Below are 13,831 nucleotides of genomic sequence, written 5' to 3'. Positions count from 1 at the left end.
AGCAATTACTAAATCATACGGGAGGAGTCAATATTTGCAAAATATTCATTGTGTTAATATCACACTTCTAACACAATCTGACATACAGAAAGAAGGAACATGTAATCAGCTTTCTAGTGATATGTCATTCATAGATTGGAAGCTGTCCCATAACATAACCTGGAAATAAGTAAATTAAATATTGTATGCAGACTTTAAGCCTTAAGCCATTGGAGAACTGCAAATCAAGAAGAAATTCTGTTGCACATGAGATACTAATTTTTAACATTATTTTTGTAAAGTGCATTGGAATATATTTTTTCTCTGTGTTTATCTTACAATGCTTGAACACATTAACAGTAATCAGACAGGAAACTAGATTGTTTTCTGCTTTTTTGTGGTGTTAAAATTTTGTATCTAGTTAATTCAACTGCAGTGTACTGTTTGCTTTGCACATTCCTTTTACAGCAAAGCCCTCACATTTTGAAATAGAGACAAGTTGATGAAGTGATGAAGCTGTGTTTTTCTGAGAATATTTTATTTTAACTTTAACTTCTTGCAAAGATGCTGAGCAATAGAAACTGATACTATTGCTTTTTCAAATTTATGACCAGTCATAGGAAGAGCAATTGACAAAAATCTGGACTTTCACTTCCTCAAATTCCTAATCTTGTAATTCAAATATTATTTGTTCTTCAAATTTAAGGATACAGTCCTACTATCGCTAGCAATATCTGAAAAGCTATAGCAGGGCACTTACTTGCTGTAACTGCTACATTAATACAACTCCCCTGACTCCTCTTCATTCCGTTTCCTTGGGTCTTGTCACTGGTTGCCAGAGAGAAGAGATTGGTGCCAGCTCTCATTCTTAACTCTCTCTTTACTACATGAATTGTACTGCACTGAACAAAACCACATTGCTTAATGGCTTCCATACTAAATTAAGTTTGTAATAACACCAGTTATTATTCAAAGAGATGATAGAGATTCAAGAGATTGACAGTCTTCTGGAAATCATCTTTTAGCCAAGCATTAATTCCTGATCGACTCCCAAAGGATTTATATGCAAGGATCCTGCAAAACTGCTCACCAGAAGCGAATTTACAAGTTAAACAATAGGCATGGCTAGGAACTGCCCACTTCTGGGTAGTTCTGGCCTCTTCTTTCTGAAATGCCTTGTTCTCTGACTCTACACAAAAGCTCAGAAGACTCAAGTTCAAATTCAAGTAACCCTTTTTCAAGAAAAAACATTCCACTATAGCACTGTAGCTCAACAATGCTAGCTATTAAATTTTAAGACATTACGGTTACAGGTTTCTGCCACACTTCATCTTAGAAATTATCACGCCTGTAGCAAAATACAGCTGAGGAAGATGCATATTCCCATTTCAGGTGTTTAAGTTGCAGGCTAGTACCCCTTCTTAAAGCCCTGTTGCAGATGTGTTTGCACAAATTCACGGGCTAATATACACATTTCCTTGCTCCATCTTGGCTGTGCAATGGAAACATGTAGCAGAGAGATCAGTCAAAGCACTGGGAATGGTGGAACCCTAAAACACTGCCCCCCAATCTGTTGAGGAATACCTTCAGTGCAGGGAGCTCAGTGTGTAGCTGCAGTGCAGCTGCAGATTGAGTTGTGGGTGGCAGGAGCCCCAGAGCAGCAAGAGGCTGTGAACTGGTGGCAACCCTATGCAAGAAATAGAAGCAAAGGGCTTGTGGCATTGGCCAGGTGATCGGGACACTCAGAGGACTCAGGACTGAGCCAAGGACTCAGCTGGAAGACCTCAGACTATTGTGCGCATAGACTGTGAGGTTATAAAAGCCCAGGGCTTCCTTTGTTCAGGGCTCCGCCTCCAAGGCACCAATTCGAGCTCTTATTCTGTTGTTGCACTGTGATTTAATTATTTTAAGGACGCAGATGTTGGAAACTCTGCTATGGGAAAATTGGGGTCAAACCAGCAAGGAAACCTGGTCTCTCTGTATGAGTGTGCTGAGGGTAGGGAGTCAAGCGGGGCACCCATCGGTTGCTGGAGCTGCTAGTGCAAAGGGGCTTCAGTCCCAGCTTTGGTGGTGTGTGACTGCCAGAGTGGTTCCTGGATAGTCAGACAGGAAGGTTTCCTTAACCAATTCACCAAGCACACCTGACAGGACTCTGAAAATGGTTGTGTCATAGATACTGTTTCACGACATGTATGTATAGAGAAACTTATTGGTCAGCCAGTCCATAAATGATGCACAGAAATTTTATTCCTATTCAGCTTACTTTTCAAGAAAATAAATCAAAATGCTGTTTTTCGCACTTTCAGTAGGAAGAACATGACCTTTACTTGCTTTAACAAGGAGAGAATAGGATTCTCCTCTACCAGGTTAGTAGGTGACTGGTACTTCTCCTAAGAAGTCTACGTGTGTCCTTCTATGCTCTCGTGGTTTATTATGTACCCAAGGACACCGCCATAGGTCTCTCTGTTAGACCTGACTCATGCCTCGTGGGACAGACCAGCTGCTGGTCAGTTCTGCCTTTGGCTGTGGCACAAAGACCACCAAGTTCTAGCTCATGTCAAAGGAGGCCATGTGGTTTTTTTCCCCCATGCCCGAGGCAGAAATGGAGGGTGGATGGGGAATGGCCACTTGTGGTTTTGACTTGAAGCTCACCCAGGATAACGCATGTGCTTCATATTCACCTACAAGCAGAGCCAACAGGCACCTTTGTTTTCTTGGCACTTTTCAGCCTCAAGGTTGGTTATTAAACAACTCCAAACCTTTGGGCTTTGGTCAGGCACAGTCCTACGCTAGAAGCGGGACACGAGGTGCGATAAGAGACGAGCAGGGAGCAATGCAGGTCACTGATAACGCAGCCTGGCGGATTTCAGGCGGGCTTTCGAAGGCGTCAGAGAGGCTGCAGGGCCACGCAGTGGCGGGAAGCTGCGAGAGGGGAGGGAGGAAAGCAGGAAGGAAGGTTGGGCCGGCTGCTCCCGGCACCGCCCCTCGCTGCGCCACAGCGGCCCCTAGCGGCAGCGGCCGCAGCGCGCCCCGACGCTGGCTGCGCCTAACCTTGCACGGCTGTATGCCAAGGGGCGGGCCCACCGCTTATTTGAATACCACGGAGGCTTATTTGCATGGCACCAAGATGGCCGGCCCTGCGATTGGCGGGTTCCGGAGCAGCTCCCCACCGCCGGCCCCTGTGCCCACGGAGAGGGCGGGGCCAATCGAGAGAGGGGAGGAGACACGGAGTTTATTTGCATAGCGGCCCGGCGCGTGCGACGCGGGGAGGCGGCGTTGGCGCCCGGAGCGGGTTCCCAGTTTGAATCCGCGGCGGCGGTCGCTGCTGGGGCGGGAGCTGCAGCGGGACGCGAGGGCGCAGGTACCGCGGCGGGCGTTCGGGGCGCGGGGGACGCGCGGGCAGGGTACGCCAGCGGCCGTGCTCGCTGCTCCGCGCGGCGGCGGCGGGTGCGGGTGCAGCAACACTGCGCATGCGCCGGGAAGCTGCAGCGCTGTACACGCGCATGCATGGGAGCACGTGACCCGGCTCCAGTGCAGCGGCGGTGGCGCGCGTGCGCGTCCCCGTTGCTCCCGCGCGGTGGCGGCGGCGGTGGCGGCGCGGGCACAGGTGGGTCTGACGGGAACGCGCACCAGGCAGCACCGGGCACCCGGCTGGGCGCGACCCGCCTCGCGCAGCCCGGGCGAGGCGAGGTGATGGCGCGTGTTTGGGTGGGACAGGGGCGCGCCCGGCGCCTCGAGAGCGTTTCCTCGTTCCCTGCCGGAAATGGGGTGGCGTGGCCTGGGTGGTGCTGTGCGCCATCGGGAAGGGCCGCACCGGCACGGCGGGCGCGGGACGTCGCAGCGCATGGACTGCGGAAGCAACGAGGGGAAACTTGGTGGTGTTCTTGCGCTGGTAGGCACCAGGGCACAATTTCTTTACTGTATGGATATGCTTGTTCATTGGAAACCAAACATTTCCTGTAAGGGAACAGCGAAGGCCGAGTTGTGCTTACTTGTCTGATGCCACCAGTAAACAAGGTCCAGGCGGCACCTCGAGGTGTCATGGCCACCCACATCAGCAGCATGGCAAAAGGGTTTAAGCCATGCGCTAAGTTAAAGAAGGTACAATCGAACATCTTCTCTTCCTTAAACTTAAGTATTTAAAATATCGAAGTTTTTCACTCTTAAGTGCTTTATTATTTAATTCTGAGGCCTGGTAGAGGTGTAGCTCTGCCTCTGAGTAGTTTGGTCTTCTAGCAAGTCCATCTTTCTCTTCCAGCATCTCAGTCGTTGGCAGATACTCAGTGGAAATGCTGATAGTAGGATATTTTGTTGCTTAACAGTAATTTTGAAATAATTTTACGTAGTGTCACGTGATTGCGACCCTTACCATAGACAGACTTACTGAAAAGACTGGATGGAAAAGTACTCGCTTAAAATAAATAGGTGAACAGCTCTGCTGTTTTAGGAAGCAGTCAATGGGCTTAAAAATGCAGGCTTCAGTCACAGAAAAACATCCCTTACGCATCTAAGCATTTACCACATTAACCAGCAGAAGTAAGGGCATGTTAATAGACCTGTATTTTTGATGTCCCAAACTATACAAGGAAATGCGGTATTATTATGAATAGGTTTATTAGAATTTAATTTTGAAAGATCAGACTATTTTAAAAGCATGCTGTTTATCTCTGTTTTGGAAGTTAAAATATATGTTTGCACTTGTTACAGTTCATAATACTTAACGTTAATACTTTCAAAAGCAGAAGCATGAAGAATGTGCTTAAATATATCCTTAAATGCGGAATGAATAAGCTAAATATGAAATCTGTACACAACTATCAACTATTAATCTAAAAAATAAGTGGTTTTCTGATTAGGTGCTGGTTTTTGCACTCCTACAGAAAGGTATGAAGGAGAGTAGTGCCGCAGATATCTAGAATTCCTTGGAGGGGAAGAAACCAAGCACAAAAATCACTGCTGTTTGATACGTGATCTTGGGTAGGTAATTTCTCAGTTTCAGATCTATGAAATGGGGCTAATGGTTGTTGTCAGGCCAATCACAAAATGAATTCACTAATAACAGCATGAGGATTTATGCAACTCGTGAATCATGATAACTGCACCCACTGTTCATTTATTATTTTATATGCTCCAGAAGTGCCAACTTAAGCTTCTATGTATACATTATCTAGGGAGCATTATATTAATAATTTTGGATTCTTATTATGTTTTTAGTTTAGAGAATTTAATGCATTGCTTGGAGTAAAAGGTGTTTTTGTCAGCTGCAACCTTTCTACCAACTGTAGCAGTGCTGAGCTGATGCCTTCTCTGATAATGTGGAACAGTGTTGTATTTTGCTGTATGAAGTAATTTAGCAAGAGTATCTTGGATGTTGTGTAGACTTGGAACTAATGGCAGCAGCATCTATTTGTAAAATGATATGACAATTATTATATGCATCGATTAAAAAAGTTATTTTAATGTTTTTCTTGAGAGACCTCTTCCAACCCATATGAAATCTGTTTTCAAGAAGATGCTGATTCCAGTAGATACGCCCGTCTTTTTTTGCCACATTTCCTGTACCTTTATAAGCTGTAGCTTGTATTATTGTGCTCATTTCATAAACTTACAAAATCAACATTAACTGTAGCATGTTAATTTTTCTATAAAAGCTCCTTTAGTAATGCTTCCCATTGGGACATAAAACACATAGGCATGTGCTTTCCTACCAGCATGGGAGGTGATTTGGCCAGCCAAGAAAGAGCCTGAACAACTTAAGAATAAAAAAAATTACTGATTAATAATTAAATTTTAAATGCTGATTCTACAAAATTCAGTGGAAACAAAAATGTTTTTTACATGTTCAGTGAATTCTAAAATACTGATTTATCATTAGTAACTCAGTTTTCATTTTCCTTGTCTTTACACATGTTTCCTGTTACAAACTAGAAATATTTCCACAGTGAAAAGGAGTTGACTAAACCAAATACTGTATTTTGTTTTCAGAACAAGTAAAAAAAAAAAAATCTCATTTCTCACCACTTAGATGTTTTTAATGGTGTAGTCATTTATTAGGTTTATCTCAACTTAATTGTCAGAAACTATACGTATGGCAAAAATGTCAAGTTTTTCCATGGAATACAGGCAGTGAGGCCAAAAGATCCTTTAAACCAGGATGTTGTTCTTACTTAATAGTTTGCATATTAATGTGGGGTTTTTTTCCTATTTGTTCTATTCTTGGTGTTTTTTCTACATAATGAATTTGTTCCATGTTTACATTATGATTTTATTTTGGGAATTACGGCAATGACACATGCACATCACAATTTTCATAAGGGTTAATAAATGAAGAAAATAATTTGCAAGTTAGAAAACCGTTATGGTATGTGAATATGGGGAGTTGGGTTTTTTTTTCCCTCCCTGATATATTTTTATTTAATACTGCTCTTATATGCAATGAAATCTAATGTTAATATTTTTGAGAAACATCTGTCATTTGTCTCTGTTTTTTTCTAGTATGTGACATTACTCTGAGAGATTGACCTATTCACACAAAGTAAGTGGGAGTTCATAAACTGGTCAACATAAATGCTACTTTCATGATGTATATTTGTAATCCTGGTGTTTCAGTTCTGCTCACTGCACTGCATGTGCTGCATGAAAAAACTCTCCTAGTTCCACTATACTGTAAGAACTTGTTAATCAAGCAGCAGTGACTTATCCAAATACAGAATGCAGAGTAAGACAGTGGTGTTGTGTGCTGCAAGTTTTTTGTTTTTTTGTGTTTTAATGGATTTTTTTTAGTTTTGGTTTTTGGGGTTTTTTGACAGCTCATTAAAAGCAGAAAGTTAAGTGATACCTTTCTTGTCAAGTCAGCTGTAGAATGTCTTCAAGTATGGTTTTGATATGAATTGTGTAATACTTAATATTTGAAATCTCTTTACCTTGGCCTTGGTTTGGATACTAAAGCCAACTGGATGATGCCAAAGAAAGTAACTAAAATATTTTTAATACTTAGTCAGGAGAATTTGGAACATAGATTATGTCAACTTCTGAGTTCTGGTTGTCTTATTAAGACCATAATTTGTGGATATTGTGGAAATAATTGTTGATATTGTGGAAATCTTAGTTTTTATTTGAAAAGATTTGGTGTACTGTTGGTAGTGTTTTAGATGTCTTCCATTTTTTGTTCAGGTTCTTCTAATTTTTTTCCTGCACTGTATTTCTATAGTAATGGCGGTCACATTCTTCAGTTTCTATGTACAATGTTTAAGTCTCTAAAAGCATCTAATTGAAGTACAATATCAGTCTACAGATTAGACTATGAAAGTGAGTGTTGTCAGTTGTAAATATGAAGTACTGATACTAGTTACCTAAAAACTGGATCTTCAAAATGCATCAATATTTTTTTACTGTGGTGAACAATGGAAGTGTGTCAGAAAGGGGAGTCTGCTTTGTTAGTTTTGAGGGTGTTTTTTTTTTTGTCTTAAATTGCATATTCTGATTTTAATTAATGTTCTAGTTCTTAGCACTGTTCTTGACTGTCTGGAGATACAGGCCAAAAAGCATTCCAAAGTTGAAAGTAGGTTTTTCAGTTAAATGTGACTTTTATGCTTTCATCTGGTGTTGTATTAGGTAGTGTTAAAAAAGCCAGAATGCTTTTAGTGAAAAATAAATCATAATCACAGAATTTTTTGGGTTGGAAGGGACCTTAAAAATCATCTACTCCCAGCTGCCCTGCCCTGTGCAGGGAGACCTTCCACTAGACCTGGTTGCTCAGAGACCCATCCAACATGACCTCAAAAACTTATATGGGTGAGGCATCCAGAATTTGACCATCTGACAGTGCAGTGCCTCACCACTCTCACACTGAAGGATTTTTTCCTAATATTTAATACAAACCTACTGGTTTTCAGCTTGAATCCATTACTTTTCATTCTATAACTACGTAACTTTGTAAAAAGTTTCTTTTTAGATCTTTTGTAGATTTCTTTTAAATAAGCGCTGAAAGGTCCCCTAAGGTATCTACAGAGCTTTTCCTTTTCCAGAACAATCCCAGGTCTCTCAGCATTTTCTCTTGGGAGAGGTGCTCTATCTCTCTAATCATCTTGGTGTTTGCCCACCTTCAGGCTTGCTCCAACAGGTCCATGTCCTTTTTGTGCTGAAGACCCCAGAGCACTGCAGGTGGCATCTCACCAGAACAGAGCAGAAGGGCAGAATCGCTTTCCCCAGTGTGCTGGCCACACTGCTTTGAATGCAGCCCAGGGTAGAATTTGTTTTCTGAGCTCTAAGTGCACATTACTGACTCATGTCCAGCCCCAATCCACCTGCACCCCCAAGACCACCTCAGTAGGTCTGTTCACAATCTGTTCATCTCCCAGCCCGTATCAATCCTGGGGGTTGTGCCTACATGCAACTTCAGTGTTGCATGCAGGCATAAGTTTCAGGCTTACATAAAACATAAAAATATGCATGGATAAGGTTATTAAAGTGACGCTTGCAAATTCTGCTAGGACAGATGAGTCTAACAAGTTTATTTTTCTGGTTAAGCAGAAAAATTGCAATGCAGATACAAGGCAAAAATTTCAAATTGTGCCACAGCTCTAAGAAAAATCTGGTAATTTCTAGCGCAGTAGTCCAGCTTTATGTGAATGTTCATTGCCCATTGTTCAGTTCTTAGTTGTTCTTGGAAGACTTGTTGGTTATCAGTAAATATAAACAGTAAGTATCAAAGATAATAATAGATTATTAATAATTACTAATAATTAATACCTGCAGAATTTGTGAAAAAAAGCAGCTGGAGTGAGGAGAGGCTACCAGTGATGGCCGTGAGGGAGCTTTGAAATTATGTGTTGTTTGGGGGGATTTTTTTTTGTTGTTGTCAGTCAGTACATACACAAGTGTCCAGTGTTCACTTGATTCGTGTAGTAAGGCACTAGTGATAGAACCTGAGTAAAAGGTAGCAAGACAATGTTTACAAATCTGTAGAGGAATGTTGATTCACTGGTTCCATTGTTCCCTCCTTATCTTGTTTAGTACTGCTAGTGTATCCTTTTTAAAATTCCCTGTATATTTAACAGCAAGTCTGCCCTCCCCTTTCCATTCCTCCCCCATCTTAGAGGGTTGGTTTTGTTTTGTTTTTTTTTGAAACTCTACTGTAGGTGTAGCTGACTGCATGGTACTAACTATACAGTATTAAAAAGCTGCCTGATTTTCATTTGAATGTCAGTTTTTATCACATCACCACAGAGTAATTCACAACATTGTATAAATGTATGTATGTTATATAAATACCTTTTATGTTTCTTTGGTAGTTTGGGAAAAGAAAATAAACCATGCCTTTTGTTGTATTTTGGGCTGTGCTTGTTACAAATGATTAAAACTGTATATAGGAGTTGCCAGATCTTATTTCTTTCATGGACAAACATCAGTCATTTGCGATCTTTGGATATTAGATGGCTGGGTACAAAGATTTTTTTTTAAAAATACATTTTAAAAACATTTAGCTCAACTAATAGAGGTACTTTGTTATAAGTAACATGTATTTTTGTAATACAGGAAAAATGTTTTTCTCTTCTAGATGAAGTTTCAGAAAATGCTTTCAAGTAAGCTTCCATATTCTGTCCACAGATTTCATCAATTATATGGCTGTGGATATGGGAGATAGTTGTTAAAGTATTCTGTATATCTGTTCTGTCATTTTGTGCAATCTCAAGCATTATCTTTCATTTCACAGTAATGTAAAGAAATGTTATGGTAAAAAAAACACAAACAAAACCATATCTGTCTTGTTATCCCCTCCTAAAGAAAAACCCCAGCCAAACAACCCAAAAGCTGCCATGTTACTTCTCGCTTTGTGTCCAACGTGTCGCAGTTTCCATAAAGTCATTTTGAAAAGATGGTGCATTCAAATCTTTTGTTTCTTTTAAAAATGTGTTTAAACACATTAACATAAATGCTTGCTGACTTCAGTCAATGCACTGAAAATTTCCCTCACTGGTCCTACCATCAAGCACCTTGGAATTATAAAGAATCCTAAAATGTTGTGCAGACTTTTGTTTTTCTTAACCTCAGTATTGTCTCATGATTGTGAACTATTTTTTTTTTTCTTTCCCCTGGCAGTTTAGGTAGTGTTTATTTGTGAAGTCCTACATGAGAGCCAAGATGTTTCTTGAAGTCTGTCTACTGACCTATGTGAAAATAGGAATAAGAAAGGGTTTCAGTAGATGATGTTTTGAGACTTCAGTTGAGACGCATACAAACAGTAATTTCTCCTGAATTTTGTCAGCATAAGAACTGTTTTGTCTATTTAATGTTAACTAACATATAAAACCCTATACAACAAAACGCAAAAGATAGTAAAGGAAGAGGGTAAATGAGAAAAGCGGATAGAATGTGGTTTGGACACAAGGATTTGAGGATGACACTTATCTAACTGGTTTCTAGGCATCTAATTTGAGCAAAAGAAAGTATTCATGCTTTCTTATCTTAAAGTATTCAGGCTGGTTCTCTCTTGCCCTTGTTACATTTAAATGCAGAAAACCTTGTCCGAAAGGGTAGAAATATCTGCTTGCTCTCAGTTCTTCAGGGAAGGAACCCTGGTATGAACTGTGGCTCTGTGTAATGATATTTAAGAGGTGTGTGCGAAGGTCACGTTCCTTACACAGGGCAATAATTAGAGAAACAACAGGATGCCATTCTCTTGCGTTTCTTGTTTGATGTTCATGAGAAACTGGGGAAATGGAGGCCCTGTGTTTTAATTTATTTAATTTACTTAATTTATTTAATTTATTTAATTTTTTATTTATTTAAGTAATTCAACTTACTGAGATGATATTAGAGTGTTTTGGCATGTTATCAAAAGAGGGCAGGAATAAAGATTGTTTGGAATTCTCACCATAACAAGTTTAAATTCCATTCTCTAGTCTTACTAAAATGCTTTATTTTCCTGGGATTTTGAGTAGAGAATCTGTATAAACGCCATGCTAAGTAGCAATGAAAGAATTGTAGTCCCATGCTAGTATAGAATTACACATTAGTGTAGGTTGACTTAACATTTCCTGGGCTTAAGCAGTTTCAGAGGAGTTATTCCACTCATAAATCTGTGTTTACTGAAACATCAGGTTTTATTTTAAAATTAGTTGAATTAATAACATTTAACATTAACAACTAGCTATCTAGTGTTTCACACACTTTACACACTTGTGTGTGTTAATGGTGGTATACTGAACTGGACATTTAAGTTAATGCATGTGGTTTCTTACTATTCAGCAAGATTTTTTTGCATCCATGCCTCTGCATGTTCCTGGAGGTTTCTGACAAGGCAAGACGTTCATAGAAACATAGATTTTGTTTTCTCTGGCTCAGGGAAAATGTTCTCGGAAATTTTTTTGCCAACTTGTTGTTTTGTCTGTTCAAACCTATTTAAGTCATTGTCACCCATACGTCAAGCTACAAAACTCTGTTACATAAAACACAGTGTTGTACAAGTGCAGCTCTTGGATTCTGGGTTAGAATGTCCCTGTGTTTTTGGTGATATCGTTGAAATTACAGGAGTTGGAAGTCAGAGTTCACCTTTTGATGTACAGATTTTGTAGCTACACCAAACAAAGAATTCTGTTTAAAACACTGCTACTGGGGAAATCAAAGTGAATGTATATTTGTCATACAAATGGAATATATAAGTTTGAATTTTGAAATCTTACAAGTTACTGTAAATTCCCACAAGCTGACAGTGTGGTATATATGGTGTTCAGAGTAAGCAACATGGGGTATATAACCAGATAACAGAAAATTCTTGTTTTGAATTGGTTGTAAACTTGATTTTTACTTTAGTAAAAGGTGTTGGTTAAGAAAAGCTTCATTGTAATGGGTAGTTTGAAATTAACTGTAATTAATTTGTTCCAATGTTCATGAGTTTGTTTTTTGAGAAATGTCTTTTGGGTATTTGAACTTAAAGTATATTTTAATTTAGTTCTCTAAATCTGTACTGTACTACCAGAGACAATCAGTGGAGCTGTTGCATAGGTGGCATGTGTCCTGTCTTGTATTGCAGGTCATGCTAATACAAGGACAAAAGGAAAAGTCAGATGGTGTATTTCACCATTTTTAAAGTTAGAAATACCGACTGTAGTGCTGATGAGTGCATCATACAACTACTGCTGGCATGATTAATCAATCCTGAAATACCAAGCTACAGCTGGCAAAAAATATGAACAGTTACATAAGTCTAGACCTTTTAATAATTGAGGCAGTTGGGAGGGCATGTTCTTCAACTTTTTGGGGGGGGGTGACTTATTATGTTGGGCTAATTTTGGATCACAAAGACTATTTTTCATTAGAAAGCTAAGTTTAATTCTACAGTAATTTTCTTTAAAAGTGCCCCATGGACTCTTGCAAGTATTTTGTTTTACAATATACAAATTTGGATTTTGTAGAAGGAAAGTGAGGCAGATATATAGAGGAGTTCCCTCCAGAACTGATCCAGTGTCACCTCTATAAGAGCGCATGATTGGTGGTAATAGATAGCAGAGCAAAACCTGTATTGGATTTAATTTTGTGTTCAACTTGTGTGTTTGGTTGACAACCCCTTTCTCTCCGCCGTAGATTCTCAAACGAGTTCTTTAGGAAATGCTCTGTTACAAGATTCCATCAAAATTCCTTAGAGGGTTCTAGATATAGCTCTTCCTTGAGAAACTTAGACAACAAGCTGCATTAAAGTCATAAAGAATTAGATACTTTATTTCTGCAAGATTGAAGTTCTGGAATGTTCTTGGTGGTTTTGCTAGCTTTCTTACTAAGTGAACTTCCTTTTTTCCTCCCCAAGTAATATTTCTATTGGTCAACTAATACTACAGTGTATTTCAAAGTAGATGGAGCAGTATAAAGCTATAGATTCATTTCTTAAGTGTTTTCTTTTGGTTTTTGATGGTAGTTTTTGGAATTTTTTTTTAGAAGCATTGTGCCTGCCCTTGAAAAGTGTTCCCTAATGTTTGTCAGTTCTGTGTGTGATCCAGCTCTGTATCCGTGACTGTTAATATGTGACATGAATTCTGAACTGCCTTGGAGTTGTGAAAGATTCGGAGTATGTGAAACAAACTCTGGATCACAGGCCTAGCAGGGCTGCCTCTTGCTGGTTTTTGGTTTATTTTGATTTTCTTTTTACCAGTGGTGTTAGGAAGCTGCAGTGCTGCAGCTGTGCATTAACCACTTCCTGCCTGGCAAAGAAACCACTCCTTTGCTCACAAACACACACCCATCCCGCTTATGCGGTTTGGTGCAGTGTGGTAAAGAGGGAGGTGCTTTGCTGTGTAAATGTTTTACCTCCTGCTGAGTTGCCACTCACTGGCTGACTTGAGTGAGCACTGCAGCCATCTTAGTCTTATTTTCAGTACAGCTGAGACGGAGCAGTTTCAGAATGGCTGAAAAACTGCTCTTCAGTGTAGCAGTTCAGTTTGACTGTGCAAATGAGCAGAGCTGTTATCTCTCAGCATCACGTGTTCTGCTGAGAAGCAATTTAAAACCTTGGTTAGGCAGAGTTAACTAATTCTAAGCAATATAAAATACGTTGAAATGCTGTTGTCTTATTTTTTGGTCAGTTTTGGTGGGTTTGGGGTTTTTTTATTTATTGCTTGTGGTTTGGTTGTTGAAGCTTAGTTTTGGGGTTTTTTGTTTGTTTGGGGTTTTTTTTTGTTCGTTGGATTTTTTTGTTTTGTGCTATTTTTTTCTCTTCGCTTTCTCACTGAATTAATTCACAGACCTCTATCTTGTCTCAGTTACAGGACAGATTAGGTGGAACAGGAGAGGTCAAATATCATATGTGTCTTGCTAGTAAGATTACTTTGTTTTGCCTTACCTTCTTAGCAGCCCAGAA

General features: G+C 39.8%; 1 protein-coding gene across 9 annotated transcripts in view; it reads left to right on the top strand.

Annotated features, from left to right (window-relative positions):
- Positions 1-3,116: 3,116 nt before the first annotated feature.
- ATF7IP (activating transcription factor 7 interacting protein) overlaps positions 3,117-13,831 on the top strand; it is a 79,267-nt gene continuing 68,552 nt past the window's right edge. For 3 of the 9 annotated variants that reach the window (XM_014256609.2, XM_088055143.1, XM_088055138.1), the window contains exons 1-3: positions 3,117-3,340; positions 4,860-4,956; positions 6,475-6,514. The gene's annotated coding sequence lies outside the window, so the exon portion shown is untranslated. Of the gene's footprint in view, positions 3,341-3,463; positions 3,587-3,763; positions 3,872-3,936; positions 4,081-4,859; positions 4,957-6,474; positions 6,515-13,831 lie in introns of those variants that run through there. The other 6 variants (XM_088055145.1, XM_088055142.1, XM_088055139.1 and 3 more) reach the window with 5 other exon arrangements.

This window comes from Pseudopodoces humilis, chromosome 5, assembly GCF_049639895.1.
Source record: "Pseudopodoces humilis isolate 2021_Gansu_Grassland_sample_001 chromosome 5, ASM4963989v1, whole genome shotgun sequence".
NCBI classification, from domain to species: domain Eukaryota; kingdom Metazoa; phylum Chordata; class Aves; order Passeriformes; family Paridae; genus Pseudopodoces; species Pseudopodoces humilis.
This window is presented reverse-complemented; position numbering and strand designations above follow the sequence as displayed.